General features: G+C 37.4%; 1 protein-coding gene across 1 annotated transcript in view; it reads left to right on the top strand.

Annotated features, from left to right (window-relative positions):
- Positions 1–5,066: 5,066 nt before the first annotated feature.
- LOC115210407 (inhibitor of nuclear factor kappa-B kinase subunit epsilon) overlaps positions 5,067–22,262 on the top strand; it is a 90,537-nt gene continuing 73,341 nt past the window's right edge. The window contains exon 1 of the mRNA XM_036501907.1: positions 5,067–5,212. The gene's annotated coding sequence lies outside the window, so the exon portion shown is untranslated. The remainder of the gene's footprint in view (positions 5,213–22,262) is intronic.

Here is a 22,262-nt window from a genome sequence, read left to right on the forward strand (position 1 = left end):
AGAGATCAACTAGGGCCATGAAATGGAGACCACTGTAATAGCAGAGGAAGAACTGGAGCAACGTGAAATAAAGTGTCTTGCTCAAGAACACAACACAGCCCGGTCCGGGATTCGAGCTCACAACCTCACGATCATCAGCTCAACACTCTAACCACTGAGCCATGCAAAGACTGGTAACTGCTCAAAGAGCCATGGAAAGGTCAATGCTTGGTATCTCGTTGAGAGAGCACATAAGTAGCAAGATCATCAGAAAGAAGTCCGGCGTGAGAGATGTCATTGCACAGTATACACGCAGCAAGTATAGATGGGCTGGACACGTCACCCGGCTCACCGATAATCGGTGGACGCACGCAGTTGTCGAGTGGTACCCGTGTGAGCGGAAAAGACCTCCACGGTGGAATTACGATTTCAGGAGGACGATTGGGATCACGTGGATGAGAAAGGCGCGATCCAGAGAGGAGTGGACAGCGGTGTCAAATGGACATCTGACGGACTGGTCGGTCAAAGTGATGAAAGTGATATATATCTCTATATATATATATATGGCATTAGGAAGGGCATCCAGCTGTAGAAACACTGCCAGATTAGACTGGGCCTTGTGCAGCCTCCTGGCTTCCCAGACCTCAGTCGAACCATCCAACCCATGCTAGCATGGAAAGCGGACGTTAAACGATGATGATGATGAATGATATATATATATATATACCAAGGGAAAAGGAATACAGACAAAGTAACTAAATATTTCAAGAACCTTGAAATATTTAGTTACGTTTAAGCAGAATATTTTAGTTTCAAATCTCAGGGTTCAACACTGTCTTTCATCTTTCTGATGAGGTGAGAAGAGAGGTAAATGGAATAAGTACCAATCATATATTGATCCAAAGACCCACCTGCTTCCTGCCTTTGCACATTTTTGGTCTTATCATCAGCATTATCATCATCATCACTTTAATGTCTATCTTTCCATGCTTGTATGGGCAAGATGGAATTCATTTAGGCATGTTTTTTCTATGGCCTGATGCCCTTCCTGTTGCCATCCCAGATATAGATACAAGACTGCTTTTTTTACAAAGAACATGCAACATATGAAGACATGTCAAGAAGTCTGGATTTGCTTTCATGGTTGACTGCAAGCATACAACAGCGCCTGTTTTCAATAGTGAGGCTGTTGTAGTTTTTGTTTACAGTCAACACATGTAAGACAAGGAGAAAATATGAATCACAAACATGCACACATACATACATACACACAGGAGTGGCTGTGTAGTAAGTAGCTTGTCTACCAACCACATGGTTCCGGGTTCAGTCCCACTGCGTGGCACCTTGGGCAAGTGTCTTCTACTATAGCCTCGGGTCGACCAAAGCCTTGTGAGTGGATTTGGTAGACGGAAACTGAAAGAAGCCCGTCGTATATATGTATATATATATATGCGTTTGTGTGTCTGTGTTTGTCCCCTAGCATTGCTTGACAACCGATGCTGGTGTGTTTATGTCCCCGTTACCTAGCGGTTCGGCAAAAGAGACCGATAGAATAAGTACTGGGCTTACAAAAGAATAAGTCCTGCGGTCGAGTTGCTTGATTAAAGGTGGTGCTCCAGCATGGCCGCAGTCTGAAACAAGTAAATGAGTATATATTCTTTGAATATTTTTTATATAATAGCATGGAAAACGGACGCTAAATGATGATGATGATGATGATCTATTTGCCTCTTTCTCTTTCTTCGCCTCTCTTTTGCCTTACTCCCACTCTCTTTCTCCCCACCCCCCACCCAATACTTCTTCCTTCGTGCTGTCTTTCTGTCTGTCCTTCTCTAGTCTCCACTCCTACAGGACATTTCCATTTTCCTTTGCATTGCCCCTTGTCTGTCTGCCTTGCAGCTGCATGGCTTTTTAGTTGTATATGTGTGTTTTATTTTGTCATGTTTCTTTTCATCATTGTCCTCTACATTCATTAGTTATTCCCAGTGGCTTTTCGCCACTGGCGCCACCAAAAGTGAAACAATATCAACGTTTGAGGCACGAAATTGTAATGATCTTTTGGACTGTGACTGATGAGAAATAAGCTACGAATTTTCCGTTTGTTGTATTTTTGTTAAATTTGTGATATATATCCACACACATTTATAGATGGATTGATTGATTGATTGGTTGGTTGGTTGGTTGGTTGGTTGGTTGGTTGGTTGGTTGGTTGGTTGGTTGGTTGGTTGGTTGGTTGGTTGGTTGGTTGGGTGGGTGGGTGGGTGGGTGTCAGCATCATTATCAACATCTGTTTTATTTTATATGTATGTGTGTGTATATATATATATATGTGTGTGTGTGTGTATATATACACAACAGGTTTCTCCAGTTTCTGTCTACCAATTTCATTCACAAGGTACTGATTGACTTGCAGCTGCTGTATAGAATGTTAGCCTACAATGTTCACACAGTGGGGAACTGAACCTTGAACCTCGTGGTTGGGAAGCAATGTCTGAAAAATCATTCTTCCAACAGAATCTTTTTGTTCATTTTAACTGGATGGCTATTCATTTATTGTTTAGCTCTAGATCAGCCCTGATCAATCAACTCCATGATTTAAAGACATTTCTCTGTCCAATATGTTTGTTTAACGTCCGTTTTCCATGCTGGCATGGGTTGGACGGTTTGACTTGGGACTGGCAAGCCAGGAGAGCACGCCAGGCTCCAATCTGATCTGGCAGTGTTTCTATAGCTTGATGCCCTTCCTAACACCAACCACTCCGAGAGTGTAGTGGGTGCTTTTTACGTGCCACCAACATGGGAGCCAGTCAAGTGGCACTGGCAACAACCACGCTCGAATGGTGCTTTTTACATGGTACTGGCACAAGAGCCAGCCAGTGCAGGGAGGCTGGCATCAACCATGTTCAGATGGTGCTTTTTATGTGCCACTGGCACGGGGAACCAGTCAGGTGGTACTGGCAATGATCCACCCATCCTTTCCTTTCTTAAAATGGCAAGATATGATTTGAGGGAAATTTAACTGTTGTTTTCTAGTAATTTGAGAGACCATGGTGTCTCCCTAATTGGCATATAAATTATGCAGTGAAATTGCTTAATATTTTATTAGCAAGATCGATGTGGCTGATGTACTTCTTGAACAAATGTAAGTTGATGACTGTAGAGAAAACAGAGGCAGGAAAGGATTTCCAGAGGGATGGTACTCTGTGGAGGATGGACTTGAAAAAGTGGTTAAGTGAGAATTGCATACAAATGGGTGGCAAAAGGAGTGACAAGTTTGTTGGATGAGCTAGAGATCAACTAGGGCCATGAAATGGAGACCACTGTAATAGCAGAGGAAGAATGAAGTGACAATCCAACTGTACTTATTCTATCGGTCTCTTTTGTCGAACTGCTAAGTTACGGGGACGTAAACACACCATCGGTTGTCAAGCGATGCTGGGGGGACAAACACAGACACACAGACATATATATACGACAGGCTTCTTTCAGCTTCCGTCTACCAAACCCACTCACAAGGCTTTGGTTGTCCTGAGGCTATAGTAGAAGACACTTGCCCAAGGTGTCACGCACTGGGACTGAACCCGGAACCATGTGGTTGGCAAGCAAGCTACTTACCACACAGCCACTCTTGTGCATATATATATATATATATATATATATATATATATATATACGGAGGATAGTCAAAAATTATACACACTCTTGTTCTTTCAATGTATTTACACAAAAGCACAGGATAAACAAGTACGTCATTGTTCTATATAGTCTCCTTCCTTTTCAATGCACTTGGTCCAGCAGTCCACAAGTTGGCATATTCCCTCTAAGAAGAAAGTTTTCAGCTGGTCATGCAACCATTTATGCACTGCTTCCTTCACATCTTCATTCATAGGAAATCGACGACCGCATTAGACATCTTTGAGCAGTTCAAAGATATGATAGTTGGAAGGAGTGAGATCTGGGCTATAGGCAGGGTATTCCAGCACCTCAAAACCCAATTGGTTAATGGTTCCAACGGTCTGGGCATGCATTGTCATGCAACATCAAAACTTTCTTTGATAACAGGCTTTGGTGTTTGGTGCAACACAGTAGCAGTCACAGGACATAAACAGACATGACCGAATGACTAACAAACACACATACACAAAACATGCCTGGTTCTACCTCATCACATCGACACAATATTTCCCCTGTTTATTTTCTTCTTCGTCAACTCAAATGTCATGTAATGAATTTTTTGGTGTATACAACAAGTAAATGTTGATTAAATAAATTATTTAAACCACAATCCGATGTGTTCCCATTGTTTTACTTTGATGTCGTCCACATGCCTATCTCATCTGCTACCTCAACGACATCTTTTGCTACACCTTTCCCACTATATATATATATATATATATATATATATATATATATATATGTATATATATGTATATATATTCAAATATGAGTTAAATTGTTATATTGTTCAAGGTGCAGGAGTGACTGTGTGGTTCGGCAAAAAGAGACTGATAGAATAAGTACTAGGCTTACAAAGAATAAGTCCTGGGGTCGATTGGCTCGACTAAAGGCGGTGCTCCAGCACGGCCACAGTCAAACGACTGAAACAAGTAAAAGAGAGTAAAGAGAGAGAGAGAGAGAGAGTATATATGTATTTTTCTATAATAATACTCTTGTATCTTTCTCCGTCACAACATATGAATGAGGAAGGAAGGGGTGATGGCAAACTTGGTAGTGGGATGATGGAATTTCTACGGTGAAAAAGAAATGAAACAACGTTTCAACTCTGCGTGAATTTATGTGTGTGTATGTAAAAAGAAATCATGTGAATGATTGTGTGTGTGTGGGCAATGGAAGTGAGGTGGTGAACATTCAACGCTGAAAAGAAAAATCAAACAGCATTTCAACTCTGTGTGAGTATATGTGTATACGTGTACAAAGGAAGTATGTGAATGTTTGTATCTGTGATTATAATGTACCTTATTCATATATATATATATAATACTACAATTAGCCGTCATTTTGACGGCACGGGGTCAGCTAATATATTTATCATCCTCTTTGTCATCCAAGTTAATGAACTTTTTTAACCTCTACAATCCGTACGCCGCCTGCATTACACGATCCTATTTTTACATACAACCTACTTAATGTCATCGAAAAATCTCTTTCGCTTTATGAATATTGGAAGTTTACTTTTACTATTCATGTCTTATAAAATGGGATCTCTCATATGGTGAGTTGAGTTACTTTTGTATATTATTTGTTGTCATGTGAGTGTTATTTGAAGTATTTATACATGTAATGCAACAATGTCTGTGGTTTGTTTATCAACGCCGGTGACACGAGTCGCCTAGGAAGCCACTACGTGGTCACCCCACTTTCTAGAAATAGCTTTCAAATCTCCCTCAAATTGTATCCCCTACCGTCTTCAGTCAGGAAATGATACATTAGATGATGCAGTTGTAAAACACCCCTAAAAGGACGAGTAATTAATGACTGGAACGTCTTTGATTATAGGCCTGCTGTAATTGACAATCACTGTTCCCTAGGTGTTAAATAACAACTTTTTTCCTTTTTGCGATAAACTATTTTAGTCTCGAGTAGTTTACAATTTTCTAATTGTGTATTTATTCACAATTCATTTTATAACCAAGATCACAATCTCAATTATGACCTCTATGGTGATTACAAGCTGTTAGAAACGGAACTCACCTTATTAGCAACAACCACAAACAACTCTTGAATAAACAACACCTTGATTTAAAGTTATCTTCTATTATCGTTCCATTCACATCTACGATGTTATAGGAGTATTCTAGTCTTTATTGTGCTCCTTTTTACTTGAAATTTTCTTCAAATATGCTTCAGATTATGTAGATTCTCAATTTATCGTAATTTATTGTCAAAAAAATGTTTCCGAGCGTGAGGTGAGGAGTTTCGGGAAATTCACACGAGACGGCTCTCTTTACACATAACTTTCAGGAAAATGGATAATTTTTTTACGAACTTTTGGTAAATTTCTACAAGTACCACCCTCACAGGCATCACTCAACAACTCGGAAATGACTAAAAATCCGCTGTCTCAAACGGCACAGGCCAGAAGTGGTTCGCTGACAAATTCCAACTTTTAAAGATTTTGTTCCGTTCGGCTACGGGAGCAATGACCCTCCCATTTACCGAAACATCCAGAATGTGGTTGGGAGCAAAGGAGTTACAGACTAACGTCCCAGATGAAGCACATACCTCTTACCTAGACACAAAGGGCAAGACCATCTTGTTTCTTCCTATTACTTCCTGATTATCCCACTGACTCCAGAACTGGGGAGATATTTACCAGGGCCTGCTTAATGATCAGGCTTAGCTCGGTGTAAAGAGCGAAACCACCAGCATTTAGGCAGCAAGACAAAACACTTATAAATCAAAACGGCAGTTTCACGGAAGGGGCTGTGGTGACGGGTCACTATGTCCGCCTTGCTGTCTCTTCACATTTATTGCTTTCTGTCTTCTCTTTTACCCTTTCCCAACAATTTGTAGTTCATCAGAGTACTGTATATGTCATAAAAGTCTTACGAGTGGTTCTTTTTCATAATTGCCCACATGCCATTCTATATTTCTTCCTTAACCTACAAAGAATCAGACTTAAATATAGCAACGGTAAATTTAACTTCCTTATTATTATAACCATCCTGTAAAACAAAATTATTAAATAAAAAGCTGTTAATATTCCCTAGTTTAAAACAACTAAAATGACCATGGGCACTGTCTTTCCATGTCTACTTAATCAATGAAAATACAATTTTTTATTTTACAAAAACAATAGAATCACAGTAAATTCCGTAATAATCATTTTGATTTTACTTTTCTAAGACTCACCAGCATGGAAATATGTAGCAGTTTCGTTTGTAAGAAGTTAATCTTTGCACCTCCGGTGGGTGAGGTCACATACTAAATACAAATACGGGAAAGATTGGCCGCGAGGACGAAGTATTCGTCATTGCGGATGTTCTGTCTCACAGAAATGTCATGATATATCTGACGGCGTATTGCTTGTTGTAATCACCCTAATATTAGGGTTTGGAGTGACCTCAAAACTTTTAGAAGAGAACCCCAGTATTTCCTGGTACATTGTATAACTGAGGGAGTTTGCGTGCCTTTTTCTTTTTCATTATTTTATTCCCTACCACCACCAGTTTTTTTCAACAAAAAAGTTAATAACAAAAAATTTGGGAGGTGGATTAGGGAATTAAAAGTATCTTTTTTTGTTTTTTTGAAAAACAAACGAATCTGAAGAAATATGAAAAAGGGTGAGTATTTATTCTCTACATCTGCCAAATAATGTAAATATTCCTGCTTTCATTTTTTAATCACAACCCGAAAAATAAGCTTAACTTGGAGTGACAGTGGGATATGAGACCCAGTGAAAAATAATCTTGTCTTATGTTTCTTAGAGTGTACCTGCGTGGTTGTGTAGTTACAAAGCTCGCTTTTCAACCACATGGTTTCTTCGAGTGTATCTGCGTGGTTGTGTAGTTACAAAGCTCGCTTTTCAACCACATGGTTTCGCATTCAATGCGTGGCACCTGGGGTAAGTGCCTTCCACTATAGTTCCGGGCTGACCAATGCCTTGTGAGTGAATATGGTAGATGCGGAAGGCTGTCATATATAACTGTGCGTGTGTATTGTTGTGCTTGCCCTACACACACCGATATTGGTTTGATTACGTTCCCATAAACCGGACTTTAAAAACAAGTATCAGGGTGAATTTCTTCAACTAAACCCTTCCAGGCTGTGCCTTAGTATGGTCGCAGTTGTATGATGTATATAACACCTCCAAACTTTTCCAGTTGAGCATGTCTGGCGATTTACCAAACACATCGGCTCACTGCACCACACTAATTTATTAATCTCAGAGATGGTAGAAACTTGTTACTTTCATTATCGAATATCACATTGCAAATAACACTCAGGAAGTACCGTATTTTAAAGTGTATAAGGCAGTGCTTTTCAACTTTTTTGCTGGGGCGGAACCCCAAGGAAACATTTCACTGGCTCGAGGAACCCCTGTGCAATAATTTAATAGTCTTATGCACACATATCTGCATAGGAGAATTAAAAATTACCACCGATTTTAGCAGTTTTGTAACTTCTTGCGGAACCCCTGAACTGTACTGGCGGAACCCTGGTTGAAAACCACTGGTATAAGGAATACTCGTGTATAAGGAACCCCCTAATTTTGGGGGCTTAAAATTTGGAAAAAGTGTTTTGTAAAGGATTATAATACTATCCATGTATATTTTTTAAACCTAATTTTTTGACAAACAAGTGTTCCTTATACATGTAATACGGTATACGGTAATTCTTTTCAGTTAGATCAACAGTGTTAATCACGTCCTCTTGTACGATTCTCACGAAGTATGCGATCCGAAAGGTCCAGCATTTCTTCAATACATAAACATTTTCGAAATAGGCTTTCAGTTTGAAAATTTCTTTCAGCCTCATTTTATTATCAAGTCGTTGTCAAATTCGATTCCTAACTTTCTCGATACTTTAAACAAAAGATTACCCGCAGTTTTTATTTTAAGAATTCTGTTACGCATTTCTTTTTGTAAGTTGTATTCCCTCGTACTTTACTCTCAAAAAAAATAATAAAGCATTAAAATCACCGGCAATCTTACTTGAAAAAATACAATAGGGGCTACCTTATGTAATTATAGTGAGTTGAAACACGTCAATCAACTGAGATTATCCCAGCAATTAAGTAATAAATTCGTATGGTCGTTAGAGTGTCGGAGAGAGAGAGCAACCTCAAGATATTTGTTACCATTCTCTGTACTCTGTGTTCAAATCCTTTGTGACCAACTTTCAGGGTCGATAGTAAAAGTACCAGTCTAAGGCAGTGGATTGGCAGAACAGTAAGATTGTTAGACTAGATAATATATTTTGAGTTCAGATCCTGCCATGGTCGACTTGGTTGAACATCAGTATCCAGGTCTCAGGAATGCCTTCAGTTCCATCAGTCGGGATCCTCCATGCAGTAAGAGAGAATGCCCCACAGCTCTACCACTTTACTTGGCAAGCTAATCAGGAGCCCTCTTACCTCTACTTTGGTGGCCACGTCTCATCTACCTCAGGGGTCCAATAAGACGACCCGCTCGTAAAATCATTTCCCTACGATAGTTCCGGACCCCAGTGATGAACTTATTTGCATACAGCCAATCAGAGCTCAACTATCAATAAGATAAGGTCACTTGGGTAAGGAATGGCCATGCTTCTTTTCTCTTTTAATAATGCTTGTTGTTCTCGTTCTTACCATGGCTACCCCTGCGTAGTTATTTGTGTTGTTGTTTACTTTGTAAAACAGTAAGGGGAGAGGGTTGCTAACACATCACCCTCTACCCACATCTTTACCATATGAAGCCCTAACAAAACCCGATAATAGGTATAAATGCAAATTTATCTTATTACTTGTCTCCTAAAGTCAGATATAACCTTGACGACAAGGTCAAGGTGAGCTCTGATTGGTTATATGCAAATGAGTTCTTTAACTGGGATCCGGAACTCTCGTGGGAAAAAAATTCGCGGCTTGCTCGGACCTACATTATTTGCACTGACATTTGTTGACGTTACGAAGATGGGAGCTGACCTGAACTTGAATATCTGATATCTTGATGCTTGCTTGGAGGGCCCTCCTAATGAGGTCCTTGCAACTGCGAGGACGATAAATGAGGAACTTAGTCGTAAGTACTCAGCGTCAACAGTTCCAAATGCGAGCTCTGGCTCCTCAACCAGCCAGCTTCACATCAGCAAACTGTAAACCTGTTTGCAGATTCCTTCCCCTCATCATTCTAACCGCGCTTTCGAGCCCATCTTTCAATTCAACATGGCTACCCTTGAGCAACTATTAAAAAATCTTGATGCAATTGATCCCCCCACCTAGGTTCTTTTTTATATTTAGGAATTACTTTTCAATCCTAAGTTATTGTATTTTCTCAGAGTTATTCCCTTATAAATTCTCGTCGTCTCTCCAATGCTTTGACGACCTAATCTTCAGGGAACCCTAATGCTTGGTCAGTGTCAGTTTCTCTCCAGAGTCCCGCAACCAGGCAGCTTTGTTCAAACGGTTTGGGGGCCTAGGTTTGCGTAAATGCCGGTCTCTATCTCTTTCCTGTTTTCTTTCTTCCATCCACGCTTGCTCCCCTTCGATAGGCAACATCTTCTCCTTTTCAACATGGACTACTTCCAACAGAGAGATGGACGAAGCTCTGCTACAGTAGAGAGAACTGGGTTTGTCAGTTCCTGAGACAGCTGAGGATAGACGGAAGCAGAGAGTATGGGACACTCTACGCTCAGGTGCCACCTTCAACTCTCTCTTTTATAAGTTTGATCAATTTTCAAGGTATCGCCTACTTTCTGTAAGTGAAATTCTTGGGAGACTGGGCTGATGCTCTACCTGTGGCCAATATTGGTGGTCTACCCAGTCTGGCTGAGCTCTGCAGCTCCATATTACTTAGTCCCCTACATCTGTGGGGCACTGAGATGTTGCTGTGGTAGACCCATCGATTCTACAAGTCTTCGTGGTTTGTCTTGCTGCTTAAATGCTGGTCGTTTCGCTCGTCATACCGAACTAAACTTAATCATTAAGCAGGCACTGGCTCGGGTAAATATCTCCTCAATTCTGGAGCCGGCGGGATTATCCAGAAGTGATGGGAAGAGACCAGATGATCTTACTCTTTGTCTCTGGGTAAGAGGTAGGTGCCTCATCTGGGGCACCATAGTCTGTGTCTTCTTTGCTTCCATCTCCATCCTGGATGCTGTGGTAAATGAGAAGGTCACTGCTTCCGTACCTGAACGGAACTAAATCTTTAAGCATCGGGGTTTATGAATGAACCATTTCTTCCAGCCTGCGGCGTTTGAGACGTTGGAAGGGCTGGGCTACTAACAGCTAATTTCTTGTCATCGTTGCTGGTCGCCTTACCGAGGTGTCAGGTGATACCCGGGAAGTGTTTGGCTGTGCCAAAGCCTTAGCCTCGCCATCGCACTTGGTAATACCGTGAGCGTGGTGGCTTGCTTTCGTAGGTTCCGTTGGTCCTTTGTGTTGTGCGACCCATTGAGGCACTTGGTGTTGAATTGATGTTTTTTCTCATTTTTTTTTTCTTCGCTCATATTTGTGTTTACTTTGGTTTGGGACCTCGATTTAATGCGGGTTTTGTATTATATATGTATTATAGGCGAAGGTAACGACGCATACCCGGTATTTAGGGTTAGAGTTACGCCGAAAACAGGTGGTGTGCGTATTCTTTACCTCCGCCTGTATTATACATACCTCATCCATCCATCCATCCATCCATCCATCCATCAATCAATCAAGATGAGAATGTTTGTCTGTCTGTGTGAATCCCTAAAACTCGAAAACTACACAACCGATTTCATTCAAATTTTACACATGCCTTACTTAGGGTCCATGCAGTGTCATGAACCCCCCAAAATTTTTAACTTCTTGCCTAATGCAAGCCCAGAACAGTCTCTTATCTCTTACACTATTTCAGTATTACGTCCCTATTGTAATGTGAGATAATACTTTCAGTTTGAAAGAAGTCTGTCCTCTCTCTCTCTCTCTCTCTCTCTCTATATATATATATAATATATATATATATATATATATATATATATATATATATATTATATATATATATATATATATGTAACTAACAGCCAAAAATCCCCCTGTAAATGTTTTTAAAATCTATCTAAAAAAAGGAAAGTAAGAGAGGTATTTCCAATGAGATAAGCTTATCGAATTTTGAGGGGGACAACATAGATAACACAGTAGATAATGGTTCGGGTGAAAAACGTGAAGTTAAATGAAAATAAAAGGGCAGCTGGAAATGACAACGATAATATAGAAAAGCAATGAAAGTAACAGAAAAACTAAAAGACTGAAACATAATATCTGCGTGTGGTATGAAAAATATATACCTAAAAATTAAAATATAATTTTTAGTTTAGTTATAGAATAAATTAGATTGACAAATATATAATCACAATTGCTGAGCCCAGTCTCCCAAATGTTCATGCAGTAGAAGATTACATCAGCCTGCATGTTATTTCTTTCAACACCCGCTTTGTTTCTAGCAAATACTTGAAAATGAAAGTAATTTCCTTGTACGTGTTGAAGAAAGCGTTTACGAATGCGAAAGTGAATTTTTAGCGTGGGTTTTTTTAACTTTCGTAAATGCTGTGAGTGTATGCCAAAGAATTAATAGTTTTTCATGGGAAAATATGCGCATCGACAATTTCTTGTGGCAAACTCTTCGGGTACACCTTAAGTATCTTTATATATGAAACTGGTCTTTATTCAGTTTTAAATCTTCACCATTAACAAGTTAACACCGATAAAAGGTCATAATTCTTCCAGGTATGTAATTGTATCTCGTGTATTTGCTGTTAACATTCGATACACGTGAGTAGTTAATTGCCATTTTTTACCTGTTTGCACATGTTAATTAAGAATCTAATCAAAACATTTGTTGGGCCTGCCTTCATATATGACAGCACCACACTGGGTGCTTTATGGTATCTACCGTCATTATTCACGCTGAGAGTTGCTGAAGCATGGAACAAACTGCCGGCATCGGTTGTTAGTTGTCGGAGCACTGCATCCTTCAAAACTTCCATGCTTCCAGAGATTCGCCAACACTACACTTGATTTTCTCCCCTCCATACACACACAAGCATGTATCTGACTCATACACTGTTCACTTTCCAGACATTTCTACATTACTGCATGTACTTTATATGCACTTTCTGACAAGTTGTGGTGCACCTGAGCACTGTATACAATAATTTCATTATTATTATTATTATTATTATTATTATTATTATTATCATTATTATTATTATTATTTACTTTTGTTCCTTAATGGTTTCTTTTCATTGGAAAACACTTCCAGTTTTTGCCTGCACATCAACTGCTTTTTCCATGGTAAATACTTTTTCACATGGAATCCTGGAAACGAAGACGCACGCAATAATTTTCAGTTGGCTAATCTGGCTTCTTTCAAAGAACGAACCAGTTCGTATATTGCAAGTAAAAAATATGCTGCAACAGCGTCCACTTCTTTCCATCAATGGCTTGTTCACACTTCATCAGCCTGGAAAGAATATAGAAATCACATGTAACTCTATTTGCAAGCATATATCAAGTTACAAGTCATGGAATAGCCGGCGTGACTACAGATGTGTACCCCTCTGATTTTGTTGCCTCATAACTTTAAAAAAATGGATATATTTTAACGAAATTTTTAGCAAATACCGTTTCGATGCTGTAGATTCAGGGAATATAGGAATTTATGGGAAAGAACTTTTCCGAGGGGAATGGGAGAAAAGTTTCGGAAAATTCACACGACCCGATTTTCCCCTCATAACTTTCAGGAAAATGGGTATCTTTTCATGAAAGTTTACACAACTACTTTTCAAACGGCATTGATTACGATTATAAATAAATTTGTGGTGAAATTTTTTCCGGGGGTGTGGGGAGAGGAATTTCGGATCAAGAAGACCATGTAAGTTGGAATTTCTCCGTTTTGAAGAATTGGAAAAATCTCCGTCGAAACTGAGAAATTCCAACATATGTGGTTTTCCTGATCCGAAACTCCTCTCCCAACACCTTCAGAAAAAATCCCCCCCCCCCAATTTTCTTTTAATCGTAATCTATGCCGTTTGAAAGGTATTTGTATAAATTTTCATTAAATGATACTCTTTTTCCTGAAAGTTATGAGGAAAGTCAGGCAACTAAGTCGGTGGGGCACGTATCTGTAGTTATGCCAAATAGCCTTCGCTGTGGTATTTATTTATTGCTGCAAATATTATTTTGAAGTGATGTACTTCTGCAACATTTAATATATCACTTGTGATTACAATAAGTGTGATTGCCTGTGGACACGGCATCATTTGGTGTGTGTTAAGGAAACTAGTATTTCCAACATAAATGTGATTTGTAAAACCATTTATAAGAAAGGTTTTCTTGTTAAATGATTTATCTGGATACAAATATTCCCTATGTTGACTCCTAGGAATGTTTAGAATATATTTTGATGAGTTCCAGCAGTCTGTGGATTTTGTCAGGATGATTCCTTATGGAGTAGAAAAAAGGGTAAGGACTCAGGTGGTTGTTTTCTTTTATGAAAGGATATTTTGTCCAAAAAAAAAGTCTATCCCCTCCCCACGAAGTCTTTGCCATTTTCTCATTAAATTTTTACAACTATGCTCACATCACGTGAGACAGGTAATAGTAAGAATTTACCAAATATTTTGAGTTTGGAGAAGACACAGCAAAACTAATGAGCGGATGAGAGACAAGTGGTATTTGGGGGAGATGAAATGTAATATGCAAGTTCAGATTACCGAAACCATTATAGTAATGGTAGAAGAGACAGACAGAAGAAACAGCTTGCCTGTGTTCTTATTATGGTTTGTTATGTGTTGTAGAGTGGATTTTTGTCTGCTGGAAGGCCATTTTTATATGTAGTCTAAGATGTTCCTATATGTAGCTGCAGCAGTATTATCCCAAATTTAGTAAAAAGTCAACAGTTGATGAAAATTGAGCTATTTTATGTTTCATGAAAGATATTAGAAAAAAAAATAGTGATTTAATTTGCTGTGATTTTTTGCATTTGATAACCTTATCATTGTAGCAAAAATGTTTTTCTCTCCCAAGTACAAGTGTTTGAAATGTTGGGTTCTTTTACTCCTCATGGTAAATTAAATCACTTTACCCAACCCTCTTTTCTTTTTGTTGTTTTTTTTATATTTACAAACCTTTATATATTTGGAAGAATGGTACTCAGTGCCTTGTGAGTGCATTTGGTAAATAGAGACTGAAAGAAGGCCACAATGTGCAGATATATACATATATATATATATATATATATATATATATATTAAATAAAATGAGACAACAAAACCAAGGCTGTGTGGAACTTATAGGATGTTTATAAAGAGAAAGGCAATCTTACAGCGGTTTCTAGGATATTAGGAATATCCCTTCAGAAGAGACGATATGAGAAAGTTAACTAGAGGGAAATAGTTGAGTTCAATATAAGGAGTTATTTTGGAAAAGGATGGATATAGAAAGTATAGATGGAAATAAGAAAATAAAATTAAAGATAAAAGTAAAAATGTGTAGGATGTTACTGTTGCAGTTCCATTATCCAAGGAAAGTGCTGTGTAGAATAGGTAGAAATGCTTCTTGTCCATGGTATGTAGATTCCAATAGGAGTTCATGTTTTATTATCACAAGTGGATAGTGTGGAGACATAAATTTCATGTGCTATTCATTCAAAGGGGTCTTATAAGTCACAGTGAGGATATTTAAACCTCTTATAGGGATATTTTCATCCAAGGTACACTGGTTTAATATATTGTATTTTGAAGAGATATTTCTTCAATGAATGTATTATATAAAATACCATAAAATATCAAATATTATTAACGAGTTAGAAAACAGAGATCTAATGGATACAAATTAATTTATAAATTATACATATATATATATATACTAGCAGTATCGCTCGGGTTTGTTTCGACCCGCTGGAATTGGAATTTTTGAAAAGTAAAAATTTTGCATTATGTAGCTTGTTATTCTCTTCAAGTGAACATTTTTCTGGTTGAAATACACCAAAAAGTGGCAACACAGCAGTGAAAAAATCGTAAAAAATAGGGATTTTCATAGAAAAAAGCACCTTTTTGATGTAAATAATTTTTGGTGTTAGCATGGTCCGATTTGAATTTTATCTTCTACGGAAGGAAGAGCAACCCTTCTATCATACTCTCAATTTTGGTCAACTTGCGCCGCAGGGTCTCGGAGGAGATAGTGTTAGTTGAAGGCTACCAAACCTGGCACACACAGACATCTTCAGCTTTATATAGAGAGAGATAACACACACACATTAATACACATACATACACACACACACACACATGTATGTATGGATGTATGTATATATGTACATCTGTCCACTTCTTGCCATATTTTTATCCTTCACTTCCTACATACACACACAGACACACACGCACACACACACACACCTTAGCTTACAATTTTCTTTCAACAATTGACACTGTCATATATGTATATGTTTGCGTGTCTATGTGTGTAAAGAAAAAGTGGGAGTAAGTGTGGTAATAGGCGGAGTAAAGCCTTTGAAGTAAGAGAGGGAAATCGTAAAATATTGAGTTTTCTCGAATTTTTGCTTAATTGGGGGTGAAATTGAAAGAAATTTATATGCCATGACCGAATGGAATGTACTTGGAAAAATCATAGGTAAACTCCAATTGAAGAAATTGTGTGAGGAGTAAATCGTTATGTATTTATTTGTTTCTGTTTGCTCTGTATTTTTTTTGAGTAGTGGTTTAAGGTACACTTGCAAAGAGAAAGTAGGAGAAATTATGGTAATAGCATGAGTGAAGCAGTTGAAATTAGAGAGGCAAATCGTAAAATATTTACTTTTCTCGAATTTTTGCTTAATTGGAGGTCAAATTGAAAAAACTTTATATGCCATGACCCAATCGAATCTACTTGTAAAATCGTAGGTAAATTCCAATTGAAGAAATTCTATATTGTAGAATTGTATTAAAAAGGAACAAGGGAACAGGCAGAGAAAATCTGCCTTTTATCAAAAGAGAGAAGAGATATATATAATTTATAAATTATATATATATATATATATATATGTGTGTGTGTGTGTGTATCTATACTAGACTATCCGTGCTCCCTTTGGGCCCCCGAGAAAGTCTGGGTTTCCCAGCAATGGAATTTTGTTTTGTGGGTTTTTTTTTCTTTTCCAGGTTATTTCACATGCTTTCAATGAATGTGACATCGAAATCATGCATAAACGGCTCCTTTCCCCGAAAAAAGGAAGATTTGGCTGCTACTTTTTGCATGCCCTACTAACATGTAGCAAGTATTTCTGGTCCTTTATTGCAAATAGCTGTTACGTGCTAGCAGGGCATGCTAGAAATAGCAGCCAAATCTTTGGAGCTGAGATATGTTGAATGCACTCGAAAAAATTTTTGCAATGGTATTCCCTTGGGGTTATCTTTCGCTCTGACTCTCAGAACTGTCATCCAGATCAGCTGGTTTTGTTCGTTAATTTCTGTAAAAAAAATTTATTTATTTACTTTATTTTTTAAAGTGAAAGAGAGGGGGAAGTGAAACATGTATGTACGTATATATATGAAATGGACGTGTGTGTGTGTGAGAGAGAGAGAGATTGCCACTTTCACACACATGAGAACACACGTTCACTCACTCTCTATCTCTTTCTCTCTCTCTTTCTTTCTCTTTCTCACACACACACACATGTACATACAAAAAAGATATACACATATATATTGTGTATGTACGTAAACATGACTACACACCCCTTGCTGTACAAACAACTTACATTTTAGAAATCGCATTCAGTTAAAAATATTTCTAAATTATTAAAATATTGTGTATGTCAAAAAGTCGACATTTTTTTCCTTAGAGTGTGCAAAGAATGTGTGTGTATATGTCACAGATAGTGGACATGTGTTTGTGTTGATTGGCACTATGACATTCATTGTGTATGTGTGTATTCCGTATGTGTGTATATGTATTGACGTTGCAGAAGCCATGTTTTTTTTTCATTGAGAAATAACAAACAAAAATTGTGCTTAATCGTTTTCATTAATAAATAGAGGTCCAAATATCACAAAAATTTGTACTGCACTTCCGAAAGTAAGTATGAAAACAAATATGCAAACAATTAGGATAAAATATACTATTTCTGAGATATTTCGAGTACATATAAACATCTCCAGAGTTTTAGTATTATTAAGATACACACACACACACACACACACACATGCAGTGGACTCTCCTGTTATAAACAACAAATGAGGATTCCACAACTTCTTGTTGGACAACCTGCACAGATGATTTGGATATAGTGATCGAATGTTTATGCTGTACATTAACAGACTCCATCCATCAAATTGACATTACCTGTACAGGTGCATAAGTGTGTTACACATTAGATGTCAGAGTGATCGCAGAGCAACATGAAATAAGGTGTTTTGTTCAAGAACACAATGCACTGCCTGATCCAGGAATTGAAACCGTGGTCTTGTGATCATGAATGGAACACCCTAACCACTAGGTCACAAATCTTGACATATACATATATATGTATGTATTTACATACATGTGTGTACGTGCGTGTGTGTGTTTACATTCATTTCCCATCAACAAATTGTTTACTGGTTTTGATGTGGAATAACAATTCCCTTACTTGATAAACTGGTAAGAGTTAATAACATGAAGGGCATCTGGCTGCAAAACGATGTCTCAATAATATATTTGTCTAATACATATATTAGCATGGAACAAACAAACAAAAACAGGTAGAAATAAATAAATACATAGGAAGATGTCTTTAATGAGCCAATTTAAATGATCCCTTGAGAAAATTGCATTTCCTATTCAAGAGAAAAAGTTTTCGTGTAAAATAAATTTTTATGATCATTGAGAGTGGCATTGATAATTATAAAAGATCTCTGCAGATAACATATCATTTCTTAGCCAAGATTTAGTAATTTCCTAGTAAATTCCTAGTTTGATATAGTTTGGGAAAAGACATCGTTGTGCACAGCTGTTTGATGCAGGCCATTTCTGTGATAAATTAATATATTCCATATCAAAATAAACAAATATTTCAGCACAACACCCACTTCAGTTTTCACTGGTTCAGAGCAGAATATTCAAGTAACGCTGAATCATAATTTCTGTAAATTTGTTTACGAATTTCACACAACTAACCGTGCACAAGTCTTGCACGGTTAGTTGAAAAACAAGTTGTTTGAACTTGTTGGAGCAGGTCACAATCTTATTAAAATTTAACTAAAGTTGTATACATTGTCTTTTCTCTCGTTTATTATGAATACGCCTCCAATTTCGATTAACTATAAGTCTCTCTTATTTGCTTTCCCCACCAAATAAATCTGGAAAATTTGACTGATGATGAATAAGAAAGTTTAGAAGAGTATTCGGAAAAAATTTCATTGACTGTATAGTGCAACCTTCGGTGGTTATGACATAAGTAGGTCATAGAAACCCAACCACATAAAAATTACGTTTCACTCTCATACAATAGAATCTTAGATACTTTTTGTTGTTGTTTTTTCCATATAACTAAAAATACATTTCCTATAAAACTGTGATTTTCTGTCTTTTTCTCTCTCTCTGTCTGTCTCGTTCTCTCTATGTATGTAAATTGCTACAGTTTCACCTGAACATTGTGAATGTATCAAACGATTGGAAAACTCTTATTTCAACTTCATGTTCAAGAGATCTACTGTTATTTCATCAGGTATATTTTTAAATATATTCATGAATTACATTATTTTTAGTTGCCAGACGATAATTTGTTTACAGTTTTTTGCTCTTGTTGTTGTTGGCTTTTTCCTAGATTTGTAAGTTAATAATCATATAAGTAGTGTACTTATCTGAAGAGTGCTTTATTTATTTATTTATTTGTTGTTTGTTTGTTTGTTTGTCTCTACATTAAACAGGATAGAAGTAATGTTTGGCTATTTCTGTAATGATTACAATATTGGTATCATTCTTTGATACTTATGTGTCAACATAATAAACAACCGTGGCCTTGACAGACACCAACGTGTTAATTGTGCTAATTACAACAGTACAGTTAATAATACTCATTATAGTAATTGGTTATTGAGACAGGATATCTCTAAGTTAAACACATGATTCCTTTCTTTCTATTTACAATTATATATCTCTATAAATTATGAAAATGATGATATATAATTTCAAGTGTTTTCTCCAGTTCAAAAAGTTCAACTCTATAATTAATATTCTTTTCTACTCAAGGCACAAGGCCCGAAATTTTTTTTTTTTGGGGGGGGGGCAATCGATTTGATCGACCCCAGTACGCAACTGGTACTTAATTTATCGACCCCGAAAGGATGAAAGGCAAAATCGACCTCGGCAGAATTTGAACTCAGAACGTAAAGACAGACACACGGATTAAGTCGATTGTATCGACCCCAGTGCGTAACTGGTACTTATTTAATCGACCCCGAAAGGATGAAAAGCAAAGTCGACCTCGGCAGAATTTGAACTCAGAGCGTAAAGACAGACGAAATACCACTAAGCATTTCGCCTGGCGTGACTCTATAATTAATGATTTTGACGACCAAGTGAACCCTAGTTGACCAGACTTATGATAAAGTTGTCTTTGTAGTTTTATCTTAAGTTCTTTTAGATGGCAGGTGTATTATTTGGTGCAAATTTTAGCAGGTCATTCAACCATGTACATGTTACCTCGTTAGTTCTGTAGATACGAGGCCAGATATCTTACAGAACCAATATATATATTTAATTGGCTAAATATCAATATGTTGCTGGTGTTTATTTTACCATCTGCAGAATAATAATAAATGGAAATAAACCTTGAGTTCGAAATAGGAAGATAAGGAGATGGTGGGACGTAAACACTGTCAGACATTGTTGTTAACCTGCCTCGTTATATATTGATAGTGATTTTTTTACAGTCACAAGCCATGAATTATAAAGAAGGGACTACAGTTCATTGCATCAACCCCTATGCATTACTGGTATTTAGAGGGATAAATGGTAGGTTTAGAATGTAGGATATGAAAAGGTGTGATTGAACACGACAAAACATTTTGTATGGAATTCCACCATCTTGATTTCATACTTTGGCTCAATACCACCAATCTGTGTGGGTGTGTTTTCATTTTCTGTTAAATGCTTTAGAATCACTCACTTGGTAGGAAGGCGAAAAGAAAAAAAAAGCGTCTTGATCTCTGCATAATCTTTTACACGATCATTCACCCTTTAGATTTATTTTTAAAAGCTCTTGTACATTTTTATTGTCCCAAATATCAGGATCTGCTATCTCTTTAGCATATGATTAATGAAGCTGTATTCTTTCTCCAAGAGTCCCTGTTTAACCATACTTTGTTCTAGATGGGTTGATACTTCTTACCCTGAGGTGAAAATGTTTTTGTGTGTGCATGTGCAACATACGTATGAATATAAACTAATTAAACTAACTCAGTATATTATAGCATAATATTGTTTATCGACCCTAGAAAAATTAAAGGAAGTTGAGCTTCGGTTGGATTTTAAACCATTATTTAATAGACCATAAATAAATGTGACCACCAACCTTAATTATTGATTAAATCATAGTAATATCAACTCATTTTAACATATATATTGTTTTATAGGCGATATTTATGTATATACACATGAACTATATTTGATTCAGTATTAAAACTTTTGTTATTTGTATCATTTCCTTTTTCTTTATAAACCTTCTCTAGACTTGTTACAAGAGATATTCCCCTTATGTGTGTGTGTATATATATATATATTATGTATCATCATAATCATCATCGTTTAACGTCCTCTTTCCCTGTTTTTACAGTAAACAGGATAGAAGTAATGTTTTGCTATTTGTGTACTGATTACAATATTGGTATCATTCTTTGATACTTATGTGTCAACATAATAAACAACTGTGGCCTTGACAGACACCAACGTGTTAATCTGATCTAGCAATGTTCCTACAGCTGGATGCCCTTCCTAATGCTAACCACTTTCCATGTTAGATGGTTTGACTGAGAACTGGCGAACTAGATGGCTGCACCAGGCTCCAGTCTGATCTGGCAGTGTTTCTACAGCTGGATGCCCTGCCTAAGGCCAACCACTCCGAGGGTGTAGTGAGTGCTTTTACGTGGACTGTGTGTGGTAAGTAGCTTGCTTCTCCCAACCACATGGTTCTGGGTTCAGTCCCACTGTGTGACACCTTGGGGAAGTGTCTTCTGCTATAACCTTGGGCCAACCAAAGCCTTGTGAGTGGATATGGTAGACGGAAACTGAAAGAAGTTTATTTTATATATGTGTGTATGTATGTATTTGTGTGTCTGTGTTTGTCCCCCCACCCCATCGCTTGAGAACTGATATTGGCATGTTTATGTCTCCATAACTTAGCGGTTCAGCAAAAAGAGACTGATAGAATAAGTACTAGGCTTACAAAGAGTAAGTCTTGGGGTCAGTTTGCTCGACTAAAGGCGATGCTCCAGCATGGCTGCAATCAGATGACTGAAACAGATAACAGAATAAAAGAAAAGAGTATATGTGTGTATGTACAATTCTTTTATTCTTTTACTTGTTTCAGTCATTTGACTGCGGCCATGCTGGAGCACCA

The sequence above is a fragment of the Octopus sinensis genome, linkage group LG4 (assembly GCF_006345805.1).
Source record: "Octopus sinensis linkage group LG4, ASM634580v1, whole genome shotgun sequence".
Taxonomy (NCBI): domain Eukaryota; kingdom Metazoa; phylum Mollusca; class Cephalopoda; order Octopoda; family Octopodidae; genus Octopus; species Octopus sinensis.